This window comes from Calliphora vicina, chromosome 5 (assembly GCF_958450345.1).
Source record: "Calliphora vicina chromosome 5, idCalVici1.1, whole genome shotgun sequence".
NCBI lineage: Eukaryota > Metazoa > Arthropoda > Insecta > Diptera > Calliphoridae > Calliphora > Calliphora vicina.
Window position 1 is genome coordinate 39990382 of NC_088784.1, and position 26288 is coordinate 40016669.

General features: G+C 31.3%; 1 protein-coding gene across 5 annotated transcripts in view; it reads right to left on the reverse strand.

Moving 5' to 3' along the window:
• The window catches only part of fus (fusilli), a 112265-nt gene extending 95499 nt beyond the window's left edge, over window positions 1-16766 (reverse strand). For 3 of the 5 annotated variants that reach the window (XM_065513893.1, XM_065513894.1, XM_065513890.1), the window contains exon 1: window positions 4601-5641. The gene's annotated coding sequence lies outside the window, so the exon portion shown is untranslated. Of the gene's footprint in view, window positions 1-4600; window positions 5642-16547 lie in introns of those variants that run through there. The other 2 variants (XM_065513891.1, XM_065513892.1) reach the window with 2 other exon arrangements.
• Window positions 16767-26288: the final 9522 nt, after the last annotated feature.

Below are 26288 nucleotides of genomic sequence, written 5' to 3' on the forward strand. Positions count from 1 at the left end.
CTATCCAATCCGACATATTCCCCAAAGATATTGCGGTTAATTTTAAATTGTATAAAGGGAAGAAATAAAAAGATATTCGGGATTTTATTATTTTAGTTTATAGCTAAAGTGGTCCACAATCAATGCGAAATTTGTATTATACTAGTGTATAATCATGTCAATATCAGGGAGACCTGCTGCTCCCTGATTGAAATATAAAAATATGGCTCCATTAGGATTTGAAACGCGATTAGTATTATAAGCATGCCAAATTTTAGGTATTTTGCGAGCTCAAAAACCAAGCTTATTACAAAACTGATTTATACCTACAAATAATTCAGTATTTGTTTGTTATCCCGAAAAAATGGGCCATATTCAGGATTGGTACGTACCCAAAAAGTAATGATTTTGTTCAAAGTTATCACCGTCGGAAATAATATAAGCTTTACATAGCAAACACACGTTCTTAGGGTGCACCTTCTGGAAATAGTTCATTTTAATCAGTGATTTTTGTTTGAAAACACACTTGAAAACTGTTTCGAAATGCAGTTGAGGATTTTTTGGTTGAATTATAGAATTAACTTAAGAAGACTTATGGTTACCAAAACTAGACGACTGATAATCGATTACACAGAACCAACACAAGATCAATCGAAAGTAAAATCAGACATATAAGTTTGCTATCCAACATGACGAATTTATTTTAAATATTATTAATGCACAATCTGAACCCAATTTGAAATGAAAATGGATGTATTCCGTATTATTTGGATTTATAAACTAACGCAGACATGTAAATGTCGTAAGCAAAACGTTTGATGAAAATAAATATTTGGTCAATGCACAAGGTCTCCTATCATATTATAGGGCCTTTTCGGAAATGCATCACTGAAAAGCATCAGCATGCAAATCAGCTGATGCTGATGCGCAGACAATGCATCAGCCATTTTTGTGATGCTTTTTTGATGGGTTTTTGCGCATCATATGTTTCACTGTTGCTTTTTAGAACTCATGACATTTGCAGTGTTGGCAACTTTTGCATTTTAGAATGTACTGCGCATTTCCGAAAAGGCCCATATTGTCATAATGTCCTAATATTGCACAATGATTTAATAATGTTGTTATTGCCTTTCAAGCTAAAAATTTCCTAAAATATTACTACTCTGTATGCTATGTTTATTGTGTTATCGCAACCAACCAGCAGAGACCTTCGCGGAACGCCGAGTCGTGAAAGATTAGGACAATATGACATGATAGAAGATCTTGTGAATAGAGCAATTGTTCTTCTATCTTAATCGACATTTCTCAAGATGTTGATATAAAGTACGACATAAAGATTTATTACATAAATTAAGGCAAAATCGGTCAAAGCGAGAGTAGCTCCTATTTTATATTTAATAATATTATCATTATACCAACAAGCAATCATACCCATACACAAACATTTGACGATGATCCGGCTATCCCAAGCATTAATGAAAATCCCCAAGAAGCATCTCAATGCATACAGGATCATATACCTCAGAAAGTAAGATATCCAAGTAATATCAAATTCGATATCGCAATCAAAGGGATATGAACCCAGCGGGAAAAATATGCAGTAAAGAGCCCTTCCTAAATGCCGCATTTTGCAGACACAAGGACTTCTAGCCGCATTGCAAAATCATTTCAATTTTACACGGCGCGCCGCGTCTTGTCATTGCGAGACAAGGCCTTGCATACACGCTGCTGTTTAAGGACTGAGAAAAGGCCTACTTATGATATGCTGCTGGTAGCCAAGAAGCAATTTATTGTTGAAAATTTGTAAAGAGAGTTAATCAAAGAGATGCAGAGTACTTTATTTTTTGATGTAGACTATTTTCATTTACTCACTTGTTATTAGAAGGGAATTCATATGGCTTCTTGAACACCTTCTAAGAGCAGGTAGAGTGGAATGAGTATCGGATATTTTAGAATGTGTAAGTATGTCTTTTAGAAGGCCTACAAGTTGAAGTCAGTTTCCACAGCCACAGTTTCGTCCAAGGATGACCCGTTTGTCGCGTATTCGTCCGCGATTTCCATTCCCCAAATGCCCTTGAGTTTTGGAAACCATACCAACTCGATAAGATGTCTAAGCTGGATCGGAGAATAAATCCAATTGAAACGATATTTCGAACTCATTGCGTTGAAGTTGAGAGCATTGATTGACGATATCAATGGTCGTCATAATGTGATTTAATGTTGGGATTATTCACACGGCCGCATCGACAGTGTAAATTCCAGGAACACGACAATGGCATGGGGTAACCTGAAAAAAACCATAAGAGTGCCCAATTTCATTGTTGAAAAATTAGCATTGACAGAGATCGTGTCATCACTGATGACAGAGTTTGCGACCCAGTCATCTCTTTTCCCAAAAGTCTTCTGCAATTTATGTGAATGCACTAAATAATGCTTTTGCTACCCCATTATTGGCCTCACAACTTTTCGTGCGATGGAACCATGAATAATACTATCGTGCATCAGTCCGCCTGACTCCATGAGTGTTAAAGCAGACTTAGCGGAGATACATTTGATGTATAAAGAAGTGGACACTTAAAATCTGTACGCACTGTAGTACTCATAACAATGCTTCCTGTTATCAAAATGGAAAAAGATTTACATATGGTTTTAACAAATCTACCGTTATTCTACAATGAATTGCAAGTCATTATGTTTAGTTTTAAAAAGTGTAGACACAATGGAAAAAGAAGCTAGAGATAAAATTCTGCACAAATATCTAGAAAATCCGACTTTGTCGTGTTAAAAGATAGCCCAAATCTGATTTTTGGCAGATATCAGGTCAAAAATTTTACGTCTCGACAGCTCGAGGCTGTGTGGCCTTTAAATATGAATACTTAAAATTGAACAAAAATATTAATTTGGCCGGCAATCCGCAGCTGCGGTTTGAAAAGTCAAGCTTTTCAGACATGTTTTTAAAGAATTTTCAGAATTATATATAAAAAGAGAGTTTGGAAATGCGATTGCTGTCATTTATAAGACATCACACATCTGATACAAAGTTTTAGACAAGTTGTCATTACTCAAATACAACTATGAAGTGGTATAATGAGAATAATATTGATGTTATACCAAAACATATCAATTAAACAAATTGCCCAAATCTTCGTCCAATCGAGATATATTGGGCAATTGTTAAACGTAAAGTGAAAAATAGTGCAGTTACAGTAAATAACCAGATTTTAATGAAAACAAAGTGGAATGAATATGCGGGAATAACGTTAGAAGTGGGAAGAAAAGTTGAGCAGCTATTAATGGGAGGCATAAAAAGAAAGGCTAGCAAATTTATTCGCAATAAATTTCATAAACCTAGTTATATTTTTTTAAAGCTTAATAAATTACCTTTAATTTCATGTATAAAATATTAATAAACGCTGCTTCATTTAAAAGTTATGCTCGCTTTAATCCGTACTGATTTTAAGTGGCCACTTCTTTATATAAACTGGAGTTATGTCTAGCATAGTCTCCAGACTAGATAGTAAGAATGAAGACGTACAATTATTTGATAAAACATGAATCCCAATCAAATCCATTTGATTGAGATTCATGAACTGAAGTCTTGAATGCAGAATGAATTTCCCGGTAATTTCTAAAAAAAAAATAATATTCTCCGATAAGGAACCCCAGTCCTATCAAATATTCCTGATTTTCACTATTTCTTTTATAAAAATTATCTGGCAACTAAGTGATGATGATCATTTTTATTATTATAATGAAAATACATAGAAAAACAACAAAAAGTATTGATGACAACAAAGAAGAGGTCTAAGAAGAGCTCATGTTCACTAAAATCTGAAAAGATTTGTGTATGAGTGTGAGTTTTTTGTTCATGCTATTGTTGTTTTGTTCTCTGCATTTAGTCTTAACGCGTTTTTTATTGCTGTTTCTTTCGTTTTAACTGTAAAATGTTTTCACTTCGTAGCACAAACGAAACTTTTTTTTTTGTTTTTTATTTTTCGAAATGTTCAATTTTTTGTGGATTTTATATTTTCTTTCACAATTTTCTTTTAGATTTTGTTTTATTTTTTTGCTTTAGATTTTGTATCTTAAAGTCGTCGTGTCGTGGTCATACACTGATGGCACATTAAAATCATTTGGATTGATGATTTGCAATCGCATTCATTTGGCAACAATGTACTCGACTCGTACAATACCTTTTAACGTATGTGGGGGCATTACAAGTCGTATGTAGTGTGCAAAAAATTCACAAGTATTTACGTTGCGCATGCTCTCTCACAAACTTACGCATTCTTTGCATTGCATTATTATTTTGCATAGTTTTGTTGCTTGTACACTTGTTGCGTGCAACAGGTAAATGGTAAACAATGGCTGTCAATGGTATTTTTGTTTTGACTAAAAGGGGGAACTGCATTTTTTTATGGCAGTGTAGTAGTAGTTGGTTGGTATTATTGTGGCTGTGTTCGTTCGGTCTGATTGTCTACCAGTTCAGCTGACACTTGTAACATCGATAATAAATAAATGTTTGTATGTAGGTATGAATATTATCATTTACACACTAGATACCACTATGTGGTAAGTGGTGTGTCCGATAATGTATCTGAAGTTGGTTATTTCTACTTACGTGTAGTGTAAACAACAGGTTTTTCTATGTTTACTTCAACAAAAAGAAAAAACTTTTCCAGATTTTCCACAAAGTCCAAGTTTTATTCCTCCCTAACAGGTTGTAAATAATTACACCACTTGGTAAAACAATTACAACAACAGTAAACCGTAGAAACTTTCGTTTACTTTTTGTTTTTTTTTCGAATTTTATCTACAGTGTTTTCACTCTACAACAAAATGTCTGTGATTCGTACCTATCTTGATTTTTTTTTAATTTTTTATTTTAACAAACTTAAAATTATTTGTTTATTGCACTTATTATCTTTTTCGTAGTTTTATTTTATTAATAAAATAAAAATAAATGTTCAAATATTATTAACAAAATTAAAAGATTCCAGCTTAATTTTAAAACAGATTTTTAACAAATTGTTAACAATTTTACAAGTTTCTGGCGATCGTACCTAGTTAAATTTTATTCTTTGTATACTTTTGTTTAACTTAAGCCTTAAACGGCCTAGTCTTAAGCTAAATATTGTGTTTTTTTTAACAATCAAATGAAATAATATTTTAAGCAAGTTTTCTTTTTTTTAAATTTTTTTTTTAATTTTTTTGTTTTTATCCGTTTAGTCGCGCTCTCCGGTTGATGGCAAAACAGCAACTGATTAGTGGTTTCCCGTGTGTATGAAAACCTGAACAATCAACCAAATATGATGATTATTGTATTATTTCTCCTTTATACCTATTTTTTATTTCGTTTTTTGTTTTTTTTTTTTTGTGAGTTTCTTTTTTATTATATTTTTTCAGTGGTATTCAGTTCTGTTGGTTCAATTCCAAACAGAAATCGTGTTTCTTTTGTTGATTCTGTCATTCGTTCATTCATTCACTCACTCACACAACACACGTAGTAAGTACTTACCACAACTCAGTTAACCAGGTGTTTACCTTAGTATGAGTTTTGTGGTGCGAGTAGAGCAATATCAGTTAATGCTCCACTCATTAGTTTTTACCACTTGTTGATATCTCTCTTAATTTTTACTTTTGTGCTCTCATTGCGCTCTAAACTATATGTATTATTAAAGTTGTAAGCAGCGTTGCCCTTTTTGTTATTTATAGCCAAAATTGGTTATTTTTTTCCTGATGTGTATTTAATTTCAGTTACTTTTTTCAATACTAGATTTTTCAATATTTAAATATATCGAGCCCTTAGCGCCAAATTATCATAAGCGACAAAACACAAATTTTACAGGAGAAGGTTTTTTTTATTATTTTTCAATTTATACATAGAATTAAAAATGTTATGATGCGATATAATATAATTTCCTTCAAGCTATTTGTCTATTTTTCAAAAATATTTATAACTTTTGACAATTAAAAATTCTATTCATGAACTATTGAAAAATATGATAAAAAAACATTTTTATTGAGTTTTTGCAAAGATAAAAAAATTTCAAATTAAATTTTTATTTATGAATATTTTTTAATGAAATTTTATAGTTATATAGATTATTCTGTTGAAAATGGAAAAGTAAAAACCAATTTTTAAATTTGTAATCGCGAATCCCGCAATTCCTAAAAAAGTTTTGAAAAATTCCAAAAATGGGAATTTTTAGATTTTTTGGCTATAATATCCATACCAGGGTCGGGGTTATCGGAACCATTTACAAAATAATTAGAAATATATTGGGCCACCTAAAATCGGTTACTATATATTGATATCGAATATGCGATTTGAGAATTTTTGCCCCAAATTTGAATTTTACATAAAAAATAGGCGTTTTTTGAATGAACCTGGTCCCCTCGGTATCAACATTTTTTTTTCATTTAAAATATTTGATGTAAAGTTAGCTTTTCAAAAAGTATAAATTCCTAATACATCTTCTTAGAATTTTTTGAGATAACTTAAAAAGAAAAAAAGTTATTTTTTCCCAAAAATTTTGCCTTTTTATATTCAAATGCTTATAACTTTGGACTTAGTCATTATTTTTAAACAATTCTTTTTCTATTTGACACATACATATGGGCAATTCCATATCATCGTACGTGACATTTGTACGTCTATAGAGTGGAATAGATTTTGAAAAAATAAGAGCATCTGAAAAATAATTTGGTCTTTATGTTCCATTCAGAGGGTACTATATTTTAAAATAATAAAAAGTTTATTCGAAATATTTTTGTCCAAAATATTGAGCGAAATAAGGGTATATCGTACGTGACATAAAACGGAATTCATTTTGAGGTACATGTAGACATTAGGCGTTATGTTTTCTTTTAATTTCTTACATTAAACATCATATTTAAATCCATCATATTTAAATAAAAACAATCTTTGGATGATTTCATAATAAATAAGATTTAATATCGTACGTGACATACCGTTAGAGATGCTAATCGGGACTGATTTTTGAAAATCCCGGGGTTCGGGATTTGGTAAAAAATCCCGACCCGGGGTTTCGGGATTTTCGGGAAATCTAAAATCCCGAAAATTATAAGAAAGAAACGTACATAATTATATTATATTAAACGTACATTATATATCCAATGATATTTCAGTATTTTTTTTTAATAGTTTTTTTTATTGGATAAAATATGAAATATGCAAGAAAGGACAGGCAAATCCCGGTATAACGAACGATATGTTGTCAGGCCCATTCGTTAAATTGAATAATTCGTTATATCGAGATGATTTTTTTTTTTTAATTTTGGACAACTTTTTCTATTTTGTAATTTAACTAAACCTATGTCGTTTTGATCCCTAGGTTGGATGAGCGGTGTGACATTAGGAGGCAAGAATATCGTTCAAATTTGTATATCTTTAGTAGTTTTTACTAATTGTTCTTCTGGAGGATGGCTTGGTGTATTTTCCACGATTAATGTAAGGGATTTCGATTCTGAAAATGATTCAAACTGTAGAAAATTAAACTCGGACAAACATTAAAAAAAAATAGATTTTGAAGAAATCTGATTTTGGATTCCTTAACTTCATGTTAATGTGAACGAATCAGTTTTCTTTTGCTTAGAATGCGAACGAAATCTTTCATTCGATATTGTGAAAACAAGCAATTAAAACCACTATAGAAAAATAGACAGACCTATTATTAAAGAAAGTAACCATTGAAAACGGTACTGTAACGACTTATTTTCTTATTTTTACATTCATGACTACTTTTGTTTTTTATACTTTCTGTTCGTTATATTGAGCAATTTTCGAAATATTCGCTATATAAGGTTGTCAATGTTAAAAATTTGGTGGTTTGTTTGATTTTTTTTTTGTTTTTTTCTCATCATTCGTTATATCGAGCATACAATTTTTGAAACGTTCGTTATATAAGGTGGTCAATGTTACAAATTTGACCGTGCGTTAAATCGGATTTTCGTTAAAGTGAGATTCGTTATACCGAGATTTGCCTGGATTTGATTTTAGAACTATGGTATCTTGAGGAAACTTTCTTAGAATTTTCCGTAGATTGCGTTTCTGCTATACGTTTTTTTAGTTTTTGATCGTCCATACAATTCGACCCAGCCTAATGTATATACTGGTAAAAACAGTTCCTTATCTTTTAGCAATCGAAATATTTTTATCTGAGATAAAATCTATTTCATTTGAAGAGGATTTAAATTGAGTTTTGTTAGACAACTTACAAAAAAAGGTGAAGAATTGATTTTCTAGAGCCCCACTCAAGGAAAACCAAAAATACCGTTTTCCTTTATTAACTATATTGTAGCAGTAGTTGAGCTTAACAACTTTTCTGAACATCACTTTGTGATATTTGGGCATGTAGAATGTCAAAATGCATGAAAAAGGCACACAAAAATTACAATTTCCCCTATTTATTTATGAAATATGGGATTTGGAAAATCCCGGGATTTAAAATTAAAAAATCCCGGGCTTCGGGATTTAAGAAACCCCGAAAACCCCCGGATTTTCGGGAACGGGATTCCCCGTTTGGCATCTCTACATACCGTACGTGACAGATTTTTCTCTTATAATAAAACAATATATATTCTGTAAATATATGTATACAAAAACTAAAAAAATTAATAGAAAATATATATTCGGTTTCAATAAACAATTCGACAAAAGCAAAAAAACAATCAGAGTCAAATTCAATCACAATTTTAGCCTAAAACATAACTAAAACATTAAAAAATTAAATATAATCAGTTTAAACTATTATTTTTGTCTTTAAAATGTTGTAATATGATCTAAATACTTTCACATAGTAACATTTTATTATTTTCTTCTATTCAAATCATCTTGAAAAAAAGTTTCAAGGGTTTTTGTGTTTTCAGTCGTGGTAGCGATTCTCGTGGAATTGAAATATTTGAATACGCTGTTATCAAAAAACTGGAGTAGGGTGGGTACAAATGTTGAAAATTTAATTTTAAAATGCGAATATCTCCTAAGCTATAATATATAATTGATTGCAGTGCTCGATGAGAAGCTTCTATATGTGTAATTTTTTTTTAAATCGTAACACAAACGAAGAAATAGGATCGTTTTAAAAATGTGACATACCTGAGGTGTCCTACTTTGAGGACCCTCGGTCGCGCCCCGGTGGGTCCATGAGGTCAACGTTCAAAACTTAAACTCGACAACACTTATTCTTTGCGCATGTGAAATTTCATTCAAACCAATCTAACCATTTAGAAGTTACAGATTTATTTCCCTCTTTTTTTCTATACCACTGTGTGTCGCTTACGATAAAATTCGTTTACTGTAAAATGTAAACATTGACTTACGATAAAATCTTACCCCCTATAATTTTGAAGTTATTAACAATTTTGATATTCTGAGAACGCTAAAACATCAGTCGGTCCATAAAATATTAATTTCTGCAATAAAAAAATTTTAGAAATTGTCGCTTACGATAATTTGGCGCTAAGGGCTCGATATGATCATATCGGGATCTAAGACAATATAAGATCTAAGACTAATGTGATATACACAGAAAAAATGTTTCGACACTGATTTGTGTTAATACTTGTTGCAGATGAAGAGAGTTTTCATGAACAAATTATATCTATCCGAAATCAAGTTCTTTAATTATTTTTGAAGATATTTACGATTTTTGTGATTTTGGGATGTAAATGAGTTCCGGATATTGGATTAAATATTTTAGATTGAAGAAGCTTAAAAATTGGTGAACGAGAAAATGTACGTTTGTATTAAGTAATGTTTATTCTAAAACGATGGGGTATTCCGGGGAGACATTTGAATGGGGGATAAGTGAAATCGTGGACCTTATCGACAGAGAGGAAAATATCAGCCAGCTAGCTCCTTTTGTTTCGGCCCTATCGTGTATTCAGAGGACGGACATAGCTAGATCGGCTTGGAATCTTATGAGGACCCCATCGCTTTCGAATAAATTCCAAGTTATCACAATTATCAATGTCACATTATTTAAAAGTTTCATTAGCCTTGTGACGATCTTCGGTTAATACTTCCAATTTATTTGTTACACATTTAATGAAAATTGTCATGATTGAAAGGGTACACACCACACGATCAGAAAACCTTCTTAATGATATCTTTAATATTCAGTATAGTAAGAACCATATAGAAAAGCGGGAAAGAGGCAGATTTTAAAACCAATTTATCAATGTTTTCTGGCTTCTGTTGCCAATTCCTTACATTGTGATTTCAGAGGATTAAATAAACAACATCACATGACAATCGGTGCACTCCGTTCACGATATATTAAATAAATGTTTTACTTCCCATTCACCCAGTGACTTATGGAGGGATGGAGGGCTACATCACTGAGCGATCCTATAGAAACAGGAAAGACTGCTTTCTAGGGCTATATAGGACAAGTTAATCAGGAACCAAACTGTTATTAGCTTTGGACAATGGCAGTCTGCGGTCAAGGGTCACTATTTGTTTGTGCTTGTAATTTAACAAAGGCAATTCCAATTTTTGTAGGATGTACGAGGATGCAGATGACTGGCCGAACGATTCTTCTTGAAGTTTGGAAAATACTACTGGCTGTATACTAAATTATATTCTCTGTTTCATTACGATAATAGGTAATTTAGTGATGGGTAGAGTGTCAATAAACTACAACTATCTTTCTCTTTTTTATTCTGGACTTTCCTTTCGAAGGGAAATACAATGGACTCGATGGATCTTCAAGTACAAGTGTACTTCAGTGTACACTCATCTTTGTAACCTAACCTACCAACCGTCCAGTCTTTGACTTTTGAATAAACCAGGCTGGTAGGCTGTTCACTACTCCTTTTGGTGATCTCTGTTTCTTTTCATTACGTCACATTATAGGATCGAAGAAACATTGTGATATATCTGAAGAGAAAGAACATTTATTTCTACTTCTCTAACAGCTAAGCTGGGATGTTGATCCAAACAACCTTAGTATATATTTATTTCTTCCACCCAGACCATTAAGATGTGGTGAAGTTTTACCCATCTTATTTAATTAATGCTAATACAGTGTCGAAAAGCGCTACAGGAATTTTTGAAAAACTGTTGAGAATATACTCATTTTAGTCCAATCTAACAATTATAAAGTGAGAAATGCATATGTGTATTTATACAAACTTTTTCTTATTTTAATGTTTTACGACTCGGCGGCTCGGCTTAACCATCTATTAGGCATTCGGCGCAGGTCTCTGCTGGTTGGTTACGATAACACAATAAACGTAGCATACAGAGTAGTAATATTTTAGGACATTTTTTGCTTGAAAGGGAATAACAACATTTTCAAACCATTGTGCAATACTAGGACAATATGACATGATAGGAGACCTTGTAAATTGACCAATTGTAAAAATTTGTTCCTTATAAACAACCATTGTGATAAATTAAAACAATTTCAAGGCACAAATTAAATTGGAAGCATTCAAGTGCTAAGGAAATGCAAGATTTACATATTTTAAATACGTCGAGTAGGTACCTTGATGCTAAATCAAAATAAAATCGCTAGATCTAGCCGGAAAATTAATAAATAATCTACCATGATGGCAACCCCAATTGATCCAATCAACAGTTAACTCACTCACCTGAGTAAAACTGATCTCTTTTTATCGCTCTTTCTTACTCAATGTTAATTGTACACGTCTACTTGTTGTTGCACACTCCACTATTCATGCAATTGTGCGTGTGTGTGTTCGTTTCTTTTTTTTATACCCTACACCACCATAGTGGGGAGGGTATTATGCGTTTGTGCAGATGTTTGTAACGCCCAAAAATATTGGTCTAACACCCACCTTAAAGTATACCGATCGACTTAGAATCACTTTCTGAGTCGATTAAACGATGTCCGTCCGTCCGTCCGTCCGTCCGTCTGGTTGGCTGGCTGGCTGGCTGTCCATGTAAACCTTGTGCGCAGAGTACAGGTCGCAATTTTGAAGATATTTCGATCAAATTTGGTACATATTACTTTTTCGGCCCAAGGACCAAGCCTATTGAAACTGGCTGAAATCGGTCCATTATTTCACCTAGCCCCCATACAAATGTCCCCTCGAAATTGGACTTTATCGTTCATAAATGTTTAATTTATCTATGTATCTACACAAATTTCGCTCCAAATAAGTTTTATATATATAAAATTCATGTCACCAAATTTTGTTACGATCGGTCCATAATTAGTCATAGCTCCCATATAGACCCGCTTCCGAAAATCACTTTAACGTGCATAAATCACTTAAAAATGTTGGTATACACACAAAATTCAACATAAATAACTTTCATATGGACATAAATCACACGACCTAATTTTATGGTGATCGGTCTATAATTGATCATAGCTCCCATATAAGGCCCCTTCGAAAAATCACTCAAAAATATAAATTATTGATATTTTAAAAGAAAAATATTTTTACTCATTTACTTGGTGTAGGGTATTATATGGTCGGGCTTGACCGACCATACTTTCTTACTTGTTTACATTATTTTCGTACTTTTTGTGTAAAATGTTTTTTTTTGTTGTTTTTGTTCACTCCAAAATACCTTCACGCACAATAGGATATCAGAGAGGTTTACGATTTTTCATTTGTTTTGTTTTGGTCTTTTCACTTTTTGTAGTTTTTATTTTGTTAACAATTTTCTAAAGTACGAATGTAACGAACAGACACATAAAAATACCGTAAAAGTGATATAAAATCAAAGATAACGGAGTGATTTCTCTTATTTATGTATATTTGTGAGAATAGTACTGAATGGGGGAGAGAGACAGAGAGATGGATACACTCGGATTACGATTAGGTGATGAAGCGAGAGTAAATAAATTAACTTTTGTGTAGTAATCTTTTTAAAATGCTGCTGAGTCACTGTTACATTCAGTATTAAAAGGATTAAGATATTAGCATTAGAGATGAACAAGTGAGCGCATAAACAATTTGTTTTTTTTTAATTTTTTAAAGGATAATATATAGAGTTGTCGAAAAAAATTTTAACTTTGTGGAATTAAAATATTTAAAACATTTTGAAAAAACCTTATTAATACTTGTTACATCTAGAAGGATCATAATCAGAACCTCTTCAGATTCTTTTCGAATCCGAAAATTTGTCAATGTAACAAACCCGATGAGCTACAATTTTTTCAGTAAAAATTGAATGAAACAGTTTTTTTTAACGATTTCAAGGAATTAGTACCAGTGTAACAATTTCGAACAAAAAACGATGTGTTGGCTTTAGTGTCGGCCAAAGGTTAAGTTCCTTCTCCTTAATCCCCACTCCTTTTCTATTCCTTTTCAACCAATCCATCCTTTTTTCCCACTTGTAAGTTTAATGTTGTTGGTAGCCGAGAACCATAATGAGTGAGTGGTTAACGAGGACTAATCCCTAATCTCCTGCATGGATCCCTTAAGTGTCTAGTCGTGGAACAACTAGATTTACATCTTAACCGACGACGAACTTCTCGGAGACAGTAGTCGACCTCTCACAGTACCACGCTACCCTGACACACCAACTTCCAAACAATTGGCCGTCAAGTCTAAGGACCAATCGTAGGGTAAACACAAAGAGTAAGAAAGACATTCTTAAATCCCTTTGTACCAAAGCACAAAGAGTCAGAAAGACATTCTTAAATCCCTTTGTACGAAAGCGCTATATGAATAACAAGGCGACGAGGAAGATTTTGTTAAACATCAGGCTGCAGTAGATGAGTATCTTAAGTTTATGAATTTTAGCACTTCTAATGGAGCAGCCCAACGCTACTACTCACAGAGAGAGGGGGCCAAAAAGGAGAATGGTAGTCAAGAAGTCGACTAGCAGTTCCATCGTCATTCTCATGAAGACCCTTTAACGAGGTAGTTAAAGACAAGAGAAAAGTGCTACCTAGTAACGGAATGAGGTGCCATCGAATCCATATTGACTGATTTCGTTATGTATAGGAATTGTAAGCTACCGCATTTCGAATCTGGCGAGATTCACCGAGGATACAGTATGAATAAATTTTTTGGACAATTTCTCGAAGGATTTTCAGGTCAAATGTATCGCTAAGATAAGTAGGTCATAAATTAGGGTTAGGTCTAAACTCTTTCCGGATGCGGAAATTCCTATGAGACCTTGAGCAACGTTTGGTTACCAAAAATGGGTGCAAACAGCAGCAAGATGTTGGAATGTCTGAAGCTTCAAAATATACTATGTAGCTCAAAAATCGCCGCACTATGGCGCAATTCGAATAATAACTTTAGCAAAAGGTGGGGGATATATTGATTTTGTCATTCCGTTTGTAACACATAGAAATATTGATTGAAGACCCACAAAAGTATGTGCATATATTCAGTCCGTATGTTTGTTGAAGGCACGATAGGACCGAGGAGCATGAACATTTTTCCAAATATGATTTTAGAATTTCCATTCGGACCGATTGTCTAAAGGTTATAGACATAAAAGTTAGATGTTTCGATATTATCGAGAAAAAAAGATCTTGTAAGAAACATTTAACTATATACCAATTTCAACTAATATAGATATCCTTTTTAAAAAGATTGATGGGTAATACTGCTGTGTTCATATTGAAATAATGAACTGTTAAGCTGTGTCTAGTACATTTGATAATGTAATATTTTACCTCGGTGTAAGTAAATCTTCCAGCTAAACACCTTTGCATATAATAAAACAAAAATTGTTGACAAGATCATTTTAGTAATTTAAGATACTTTTACGGTATAAATAAAAATAACAACAACTAATTGTTTGTATGAATTGTATGCTCATATGCACAGGTAAAGATAAAATCTTTAGCCACAAAAAAAGTATCAAAGTATAAGAGAATAAAAACACAACAAAACAACAGAGATGATAGAATGTGTGAATTTAAAACAGTCACGCAAGAACAAATTTCTAAAAAATATATCTTATATCCATAAAAAGAAGTGTACATTTTGATGTCACCACTAACTGCGAAAACGGGTCGACCGATTTCAACCAGGGTACGTTGGATATGGTATGTCGATGGTTTATGTGAAGTTTGCACGAAATCGGCATAGTGGTTCCGGAGATATTGCTGGACCGATTTTTATCAAATTTTCAGTGAATCTTAAGATTTTTTTTTTACAAATTTTTACACTATACCGCTAATGACACTATACCTAATGATTTCGAGGTCAGTAATTGTGGCCAAACTTTTGCAAATAAAAAAAGTTAAAAAAAATCCAAAAAAAAATAGTCAAAAAATTATTTTAATTTTTTCATTCGAGAAATAAATGTTTTTTTCAAATTTTCATATCGTTCGATAAAACAAGTAGGCCGCTGTTAACATTGTACTATAAAAGTGCTTTTATATTATCAACCGATGATAAACAAAATTTTAGAAATTACAACTTATATAGTAAACAACGTCCGACAAATCAGATTTCGTTCCCGCCGAACTTCTGTCAAATGCAAATGAATATTCAATCAGTTGTCGACAAGGTATTCACAAGTCTTACAACCAACTACAAAAATTCGGATTGGCTGTGGGAACGTGCAATTTTGGTACCAAAAAATGATGATGTCAACAAGCTCAATGAGCGAATTAATTAAAACTGACTGGCGAAACAATGAAATACAAATCGATTGACACAGTAATGAACGAAGAACAAGCCTCAATTATGCTACTGAAGGTTGGATCACAGATAATGTTTCGGGTTCGATGTCAGGTCGGGGGAGTCAGTGCTTTTTTTTGTCCGACTCTGTATATTCAAATCGAGATGCAATATAAAACAGAATTATTGTAAGGGCCGCGGACCGGGTTCAGCTAGTATTTTTCTAAATTCTCACTTCCTAAAACGAACTGGTTTCAAACATGGGACATATTTAATAGGAAAAATAAAGTAAAATTTGTATCAAAAATTAAGGTGTTATACAACTATAATTCACTCTTAATGAATTATTTTAGAAATACATACATACGTAGATGACATACAAAATATTCTTCTACTTATACAAGTTTTTGGAAATGTAAGCGAGATGATAAAATGTTTGATACTATCACGCGTGAATCATGCGTTCATCTCTAGTTTATACAATATTGACTACTAGTATCTCAAACGTTTAACGTTATGCTCATTTCAATTGAGACACATATGTAGATAGAAAAGAGCAAACACAATACGATGTAAGTAGAAAAGCGGTGTCGTTTTATAGCGAACACGCACTCATAATAAACAATTCAACGAAATGTATATTTTACCTGTGTTTTTGTACCAACTGAAACACACATACGGAAAGTCAAGCGAATAAACAACAACCAACTGTAAAAAGATCATAGATACTATGTAGTAGAATCGTCCAAAAAAAGAAACAATAAAAGAGAGCTGGATGACAATAGACAATGAATAACTGGCAATAAACCCCGCGCAACACTTGCAACACCGTAATTATCCACAACCTGATGCGTTTATTCGTTTTTCATTCTATATAAAACAGAGAGACTGAGAGAATTAAACACTCTCATGGTTCATTGCGATCTAACTGACTTTTCTGTATTGGCCATTAACAAAATAACTGCCTACGTACGTACCTGTTCATGTATTCCCCCTCTGTCCTCTTTGAAGATTCTTTGAAATTGTTATTTCTCTCTTTAGTTTTTGTTGTTGTTGAATTTAAGCCATAAACCTGGTCTGCACTTGTAGATCCTCTTATTAATTACACAGGGGTTTTTTCCACATTCAGATACATACACCACTATTTGATTCCTTTAATTATTAAACTTGTTTTTATCGACTATATTTTTATTAAACATTCTACAATTAATTTGGAAATTCACTTTTCTTCTTTTACCTCTAATTAACAATAAAAATAAGCTATTTAGAATTATGCTTTGATATCCATAAATAATTGTGTATTTTGTATTTGTGTTTAGACCACGTTTTAATTTGTAGCTAAGATATTTGAATATAATTGAAAAAGAAAATTAAATACATAATTTCTTAACTACATCAGTGTGTATTTATTTGTTGATGTTAAAGATGGCGTTTAGTTTTTGTTTTCAAATAATAATTTTAATAACTCTTTTTTCGTTTTGTTTGTTGTTTAATAATGTAATTTGCCATCGAGTATCTCTATCTATCTGTTAAACATTTTCCGATATTCACTCACACCACTCAAGTCACAACTTCACGAATTCTCTTGATTAACTGAAAATCGAATTCGAGAAAACCAAAGTCTAAACTACATATTAACTAAGTGACTTGCTTGCTACCTGTTCGCACACATGTTCAGTGTTTTACAGACCAAGATACATACATATATGAGAAACACGTATAAAAGCTTACACAGATACATTTTATTGCATTAGTAGTGGTATTTGTTACTTTGAGATAAGATTAACTAACATTTTACTCTTTCTCTTAAACACGAGCACACTCTTTGTCCCACTTGTTGTACAACTGTAAAACTCAAAGTGTTGAATTGAAGAAAAGTGCGGTGAATTCGGAATCATTCCAATTGCAGTCTTGGTCTGCCACTACAACATGATACGAATGTGTGCAGGTCAATTCGAATCAATGGAATGATTACTCGATTAATTTAACGCATTTTCGGAATCGAATGTTATTATTTTCTATAATGTAGGGTTTTAGTTAGGCTTCCTACGCGGAAAAATTTCCCGGAATATTTTTTTGTTAATTTTCGGGAAATGTTTGCCAAATTTGTTGCTAATTGAATTATTCTATTATATCCATAGATTTTTTCGGTTCTAGCAACAGATAGTCAGTTGGCCAAGAAGTATTACTGTTGAAATAGGCAAATCCAGGGAATATTTTTTAAACAATTTTCGGGAAATTTTTGTCGGGACTTTTCGGGAATTTGTTATGATAGCTAAATTCGTTACTAATCGGATGATTCTATTATATTCATAACTTTTTTTGGGTTCTTGCAACATATAGTTGCCAAAGAAGCATCACGGTTGAAATAAACGAATTTTCGTTACTCAACTACAATTCTTCAGCCACAGCATATCTATTTTATCATTATGAATGAATCAAATTGAAATTGTATGTTCTCAAAGTAATTATTTGTGCACATTTTCTCATTTTCTATGTTAAAACAAGTTAGAACGGTATATTCGGATTTGCCGAATCTTAAATACCCTCCACCTATATACATATTGTTTTGGTATTTATGGGGATTATTTATGACGAATTTCAACTTAATAGCGATATTTATAAGATATTTGTGCTAATTTAAGTGATTTTCGTAAGTGAACTTTATATGAGGGCTATGGTCAAATATGGGCCGATCCACAAAAAATTTAGTGTTGTGATTTCTTTTAGCACGAATCTTATTGTTGCTGAATTTTGTATGGATACTGCAATTCTCAAGGCATTTATAGACCATAGAACCATATTTCGGGAAGAAATTTGTATGGGGGCTATGATAAATCATGAACCGATTCTTATAATTTTCACTAGAGTTAGTCCTTTTATTATAAAAATAACGTGTATAAAGTTTTATGGTATTATCTGCAATATATTTACACAAATAACCAAAAATATGTGAAAATTGTAAATTTTTTAGGTTGTCTTACATTTTGGTTCATAGCTCTGGTTCTACTGAACCGATTTTGCTGATTTTTCAATACCAAACAGCTTAGGACAACAATAAACATATTTTTTGCAAGCCTACCAATTTTGTTTGCGTATTTTTGACGTGAGCGTGTTTTACACAGACGGACAGACAGACGGACATGGCTCAATCGACTTGGAATTTCATAAGGATCAAGAAAATATATACTTTGTTGGGTCTCAGATGAATATTTCACAATGTTGCACACGGAATGACAAACTTATATAAACCCTCATTCACCACTTGTGGTGGTGGAGGGTATAACAAAAAAAGGGAAAAAACGCCCGGGGAATTTTTTTTCATAATAGGGCTGAGAATTTACTGGTTTATACCGAATGAAACTAAGTGAGCAATCAGACCGGTAAAATGCAACTATTATAGTATAAATCCTTAAAAGAGTTGGAAAAAATGTTTACAGGTTTTTGGTTTAATTTAGTATTAAAAAATTCCCGGGAATGGAAAGCTTTTTTAATTTAAAAAGTCCGGGAAATTAGGAACCCTAGGATAGACCGATATTATTGAAGTAAACTTAGATAAGTTCAAATTTACATAGCATTTAATCTGTTAATATATTGTATTTTGATCGACTCAGTAGTTTCGGAGTTATATTAACAAATTTATGCAAAAAATATATTTTTTACGTGAAAATAGAAAATTTTTCTCATGAAAAATCGAAAACGGCAGAAATTGTTCAGGTTTATTACTTTATCTCAAAGCCGCATATAATAACAACAACATGAGACATCGATTATACAAATCGATTGATTATTTTCGAATTTATTCATAATTACGTGAATTCGCTCATTTTCACAAAATTTTACTTTTTTGTTTGATATACATAAACTTGAGTAGTTAATGTTCTTCTTTCGATTGATGGAATTTTGAAAACATTTTCCCCATGCCATATACAAATTTTCACATATAGGTATATTGCATTATAATCAGCTCAGTAGTTTTGGAGTTATAATAACAAATTTAAGCAAAAAATATATTTTTTATGTGAAAATATTAAATTTTTTTGTTTTAAAAAAATCATGATAAATCGAAAACGGCAATTGTTCGGGTTAATGCTCAGTGTTTTTACACGTTTATAAATTCGCAGAAATACAGACATAAGTTATAATGTACACGAATTCACTGGAAAATACAAAACACTTTAAGGCACTCCGTTGCTGTTTATTCGAATCACTGCTACCAGATTTTGTCCAGCTCTCATCCCCATTTCCATTTTTTTTAACCCCAAAAATCCCCAAATACTCTAAAAAATAACCTATTATTGTTGAATTAAATATTATGTATAAATGTATACATACTACTTTAATTCAAATCATTTAAATTCATTGTTATTCCATTTAGTCAAAAGTAAAAATTAATTAGATTAATACAATATAATATTAATAATTAATGTTAAATAATATTAAAAAGTGCGTTATTTAAATACTATTAGCCAATACTGACTATGTCAAAAATTTCGTTATCAAAGTCCTCTGAATTATTTGCTTCAGAAATTTTATTGTACATTGTATTTGAGTTAAAAAGTTTCAATATTTCAGGACATGGTTCGAACTTTTCACAGCAAATTTAATTACATATTTGTAATGTACATATTTGTTTAGTCTAAGAGCTTCTAATAGTTCATATTGCATTTTATTTCGTATTTTTGTTTTAGTAAGATTCATTATTGAAAATCGCGTTCAACGCAAGCATTACTTGTTGGTACATAAAGAATATTTAAAACTAGTTCAGCAAGCTTCTTGAATTGGTTTGAATCAGCAGAATCTTTGTAGGAATAAACAGTACACCAAAATACCTTTAAATTTTTTCCAGACTCTTCTCCAAAACAATCGTTTCATTTTACAAATGGTATTTTTCTCCATTGTTCTTCATATAAATCTTTTGGGATATTTGTCTTTAATACAGGATTTAACATTTTAGAACTAAAATTTGGTTGATCCATTGAATTACAGCATACACCTGGAGACAATTGCTTATGTATGTTTTAACGACTTTTAATTTTGCTTTTTTATATTCTTCTTCTTTCATATCAACTATTCACAAAGAATAATAACACAAAAGTTTAGGTAAAATTTAGCACAACTTTAGAATTGTCAAAGTATAAATTGTATGAAAAAATGTTTTTCAATATTATCCATAATGTTAAACATTTTTAAATGTAAAAAAAATAAAAATTTATAGATTTTTATCCTCCAAAATTCTCCAACAGATTTGGTTTATCCCCATAAAATCCCCAGATCTCCTAACCGAAAATTTTATCCCCATTGGCTATAAAAATCCTCTATTTGGGGATAAATCCCCTAATCTGGTAGCACTGATTCGAATAGCGTCTCTGATAAACTCACTCACGACTGCAACCTCTGTCACTATTTATAGATTGTTCTTTAAGTGTCAAAGCTCGTATATATGAATTCTAGAGCTTTCGATGTAACTTAGTGTTCCCATACTTACAATCAATGATCAACTCAAAGCTTTTATTCAATGTTAATAATACCCACAGATCTGTTACAGTTTGGGAGGCACTGCTGTTTGAAAGCATTATGCAACTTTAACGGCCTCAGCGTCAAATGTAGAAAAGATCCAAAGACGTCAAAACAAGTTTCTAAGAATGATCACAGTTGCCCCCTGTAGCCCGTTTCTGTATTTCTCGAATCGAAAAACTTTCCGCATGAAACTATTGAATTGCAACAAAAACAGTGTAAAATGAAACAAAATAGGTTTTTTCTCGCACAAGTGTTTCTGTATCTTGAGTTTGCGAGAATTAACTGTCATTTAAATAAATTTCCAGCAATTATTGGAAGGATGTGTGAAAAAGTGTTTCTGTAACAATATTTTGCGAAAAGTTTCTCACAAGAACTGTCAAAACAAGTCACATTTGAAATTGGTGTGAGAAAAACTAAATTTTAAAAAATATGGATATTTTTAAATTCGTATGTATAAATATGGAACCCAAATCAGCCGAAAATGTTAGTAGCACAGAGTTGGAATAAAATAATTATATGTATATACACATGTAAGTACACAAAAATGTGTTTCGAAATTATTTTTTTTAAATTCAGCAGTTATAAGTGCCACACTATACTTTTGGTTTTATATTCAAATCCTGACAATCAATAAAACACAATTGTTATATTTTGGCATTTTAAATTTTTTAGCCTTTCACTGTTTTCGTTTTATTATAATTTCTTTCTTTCGTTGACGTTTGTCTTGCATTTGACACTTGTGTTGTCTGTTTTCGCATTCAAATACAGAAACACTTTTTTCTCGCACATCGAGAAACGATGGAATTTTTTGTTTCACACTTCATGTGAGAAGTTTTCCGATGCGAGAAATACAGAAACGAGCTACTGGTATATCAAAAACGCGAACAAAATTTTTTCGTCCGGCACTGGCTGGACTAATTAAATAATAATTATTAGATATAATATTTGAACCACTTATTGTTAGTTCATTAAATAATGAAGATACAATAAATAAATGATGATAAAAAAAACTTTAAACCAGCCGTTAATCCGATATATTTGAATTCAATTACACTTTCGTAACAATAGGTTTAATTACTTCCAAAAAAGTTTTACTGGCATACCTAAACACGGGCGGCAAGCGTTTTTTAGTTGTCAAAAATTCTCATGCCCATACAATTTGTATGTTGCATACCGAAATAACGCGGCGGCAACGTTATTTCAACGCTTTGCAATTGGAAAATCCAATTTTGACAGCGCGTTTAATAGTGAAGTTAGTTGCAAAACACAACAAATGTAAACAAATAAATAAAGAATGAGAAACAAATAAGCCAAAATAATATATTTGTTATTAGAAAATGGAGGTAAGTGTAAATATTTAAAATAGTATACATATATTATTTTCTTTTATATTTATATATTTTATATTATCAGAAATATGGTTATTGTCTAAATAATCAGGGTTGTTATATTTATTTTTTTGATAACCCTGTTTTAATTGTTTGACGTAGCTACGTCAAACAATTAAAACGCGTAGTGTTGCCGCTGTTGTTTAGGTATGACATTTCAGCGTTAAAGCTAAGCGGAAAAAAACGTTCCGTCTTTTTGTTTAGGTAGGCCAGTTACTCTCTGCCTTTTACTGCCACTTGATGTAAAATATAACATATTGTTCCCGATAAAAATAGATAAAATATGGAAAAATTTGCAAATATTTAGCAATGTATTAAGACAAAACATAATTCAAAATAAGTCCTAAAACACTAATAGCTCATGTACTTTTTCTTTGCCATTGTCAAAATTTTTGTTGCAATTTTATTCCGCATACACCATAAATTCATATTAAATAATTAGTGAAATATGTATGTTTAAAACTTTAAATGTGTTTTTCTCTTTCAAAAAATGGAGTACCTACTAGGGTATTCAATTAATCGGGTTTCTGGTTTAATCGGTTAATCGAGCAAATAATTAACCGAGGTTTATATTTATTCGGTTAATAATCGGTTAATTTAAAATTATTCGATTAACCGAATAATTTCTATTTTCATTTTAAATTGAAAATACAACAACGAATTTTGTGTACAAAAACATAAAAAACAGCAAATAAGGTATTTGAGATATCATATATCGCCTATTTGCTGCAATAACGTCATAACTTAAAATCCGTGTTTTATGAACTGTTCTATAATCTTTCATATAGTTTCATCAGTTTTCAAAAAAGTCAATTATTTTTTGTGTGAGAGTATTTTTTTGTTGTAAACATCAAAATTAAAATTCATGTTTTCTCGTATATTTGATAAGTAAAAATTTGGGTTTAATACAGATTAGAAAGGTATTAACATCTACTATTTATATTTCTGAAATCGCATGATTTGTATAATTTAAACGATTTTTTTCTTTAGATTTAATAAAACTTTTCTTGGAAAAAACTCTCTCCCTGATTGTATATGTTGGCGAAATCAAAAGCATGATAAGGAATATTCATTTTTGAATTGTTTTAGATTTTGATCAATTTAATAGTTTCGTTTAGTTATGATAAAAGACTCATTTCAAAAAAAGTTTCGTCCATACATGTAAATACAAACAAAGTTTCAAATACATGTAAATTAAATATGTCAGTTGTTATACATACTCACTAATCATGTTTATTGGATGTTCAAAAATATCTAATTTTAATTTGAAATTTGTCTTTGAATTGAAATGGAAAAATAAATACAACAAAATTGTTTAAAGTGCAAAAAAAAGGAATTTCGGTTAATCGGTTAATCGACACAAATTAATCGGTTTATTTGTTATTTGAAAATCGGCAATTTCAAATTATTCGAACAGTTAACCGTCCAAAATTAATCGGTTAACCGATTAACGGTTAATCGATTGAATACCCTAGTACCTACCCAGCAAAAACTTACATTGAAAAGTAATGAGTTAAAAAGCTAATATACCTACTATTCACTACTTACAATACCTTTTTAACTCATTATTTTAACACGGTGATGTCATCGCTTACAAATAGGCAGTTAAATAAGTTGTTTTGTTGTAAGCTATTTATAGAATTTTGTATTTGCAAACAAAAAATAAAAAAATAAGTCGCAGCCAAGAGTCGAAAAGTAAGCTGTTCAGTAATTGCAAGTCATAACCGTCCGAAAAAAAAAGAAAAAAAGTCGTTAGACACATCCGATAATCGAATGATATACGTCTGAAACTATAAATTAGAGGACTTCAAAGTTTCAAAGAATATTTTAAAATACACACTTCTGTTGATTCAACAAGGCCAAATTTGTTGTGAATTCAAATATAACGAATTTAACGAATTGTGGTAACGAATTGTAAGTAAGGCAACACTAAATAACATCGAAAGCTCTAGAATTCGAATATACGAGTTTTGACAGTTAAGAACAATCTAAAGTGCAGATGGCAGTGTTATAAATAGTGGAGAGGTTGCGGTCATTAGTTGGTTCATGATAGACGCTGTGTAAATAAAGTGTGCTGTATTTTCCAGTGAATTCGTGTACATTATAAACGTGTGTGTGTGTGTGTAAGAGACACATAGCATAGTTGGGGGTAGTGCACTAAATGTTGATTGAAATCAGCATTGCACTATCACTCACTAAAATTGCAAAAAATTTAGTTTGCACTATTTTTGATCAGCTTAGTGATAATGCTTATTTCTTAACTAGCACTAAAAAATAGCAAAAATCTGCACTACAATTAATTAGTGCAAAATTTTAACGTGCAATCAAAAAAAGCTACATTAAATATACTATAACTAAATTTTCAAAAATGAGTAGTCATGAAATTGTTGAATCCAAATTCGAAAAATAAAAATTTTAAATATTTTTTGTTATTTTTAAAGAAATATTAGTCTTAAGTTTTAAATTAGTGTACAGAAATAAACTTAAACCTTTTTGAACTTAAAAATTTAGTGCACAATTTGAAGTTGCACTCAAATTAGTGCATACAAAAAAGTTGCAATAAACTGATGATTGCATTTTTTTAAATCAACTAATTTAATTTTGAGTGCAAAATTGTTTAACTCACTATCACTAATGTTTAGTGAGGCTGCTAATTTTCAACTCATCACTAAATATGAACAAAATGATTGCACTAATTTTGCACTATCACTAAGTATTAGTGCAAATTGCAAAATTAGTGCACTACCCCCATCTATGACACATAGTGACAATTTAGGTTGTTGTTGTACATTTTAAATAAATAAAGAGTTTATACAATTTTTAAGCCACTATTTATACACAGTGCCATCTTCATTCGAGTAGCCTCATGATTGTTCTTAACGGACAAAACTAAAATATTCGAATTCTAGAGTTTTCAATGCTAATGTTAGCATTTTAACTCTTTTCGGTTTAGTGGTGACTTTACTAACAACCTTTTCTATAGTCTTTAAAACATAGTTTATTGGCATTTTGCTGAACAATTATATTTTTTGCAGACATCGTTTATGTTTTTTTTTTGCAAAACTTTGCCGTCAGGGTGCTCTGATTAGATGAATATATTAATTTGAAAATAATGTAAACCGCATTTTTTTAATAGACTTTCAAGCATTCAATAAAAAAGCACAGAGTGTATATTGTTCATTGAATTCAGTGTTACTTTGCTATTTGTTTGTTTGGTCAGAAAATTTAGTAAAAAAAAATTTGATTTAAAAAAAATGTATAGGAAGCGAAAATTTTTATCATAATTACAAAAAAGCGTGTCTGAAAGAGTTAAACATTTAGTGTTGCCATACTTACAAACAATGCTAAAAACTACATGCTATCAACATGGTTGATAACTAGAAGCTTCTACTGATGAACATGTTTATAAACATGATTTATGTTGCAGGCAGTCGCTAATGCAAATTTGTAACAATATTTTGTATTATCATTATTTTATCGTGTCAGGTTCAAAATATGTCAAAAATGTCCTTTAAAATTTAAAATGTTTAGTTGAGCCAACAGTACAGTCTTAATGTTGTCTCTCCCGTGTTCATCACTGAAGTCTTCTAAATTACTGGGGAAAAAAATCCATGTGGCTGTCCAAAAAATGCATTTTAAGTGACATATAGACTCCCATTATTCCATAACTATTCACTAGTTTCTTCACAATAGCTTAATGATATACAGCTTTATTATTGTCCAAAAAATTGTGTATTACATTTTCCAAACTGTTCCACGCTGCCTTTTCCACTGTCGTTCATAAATCGTGAAACTCTTGATTTCATTAAT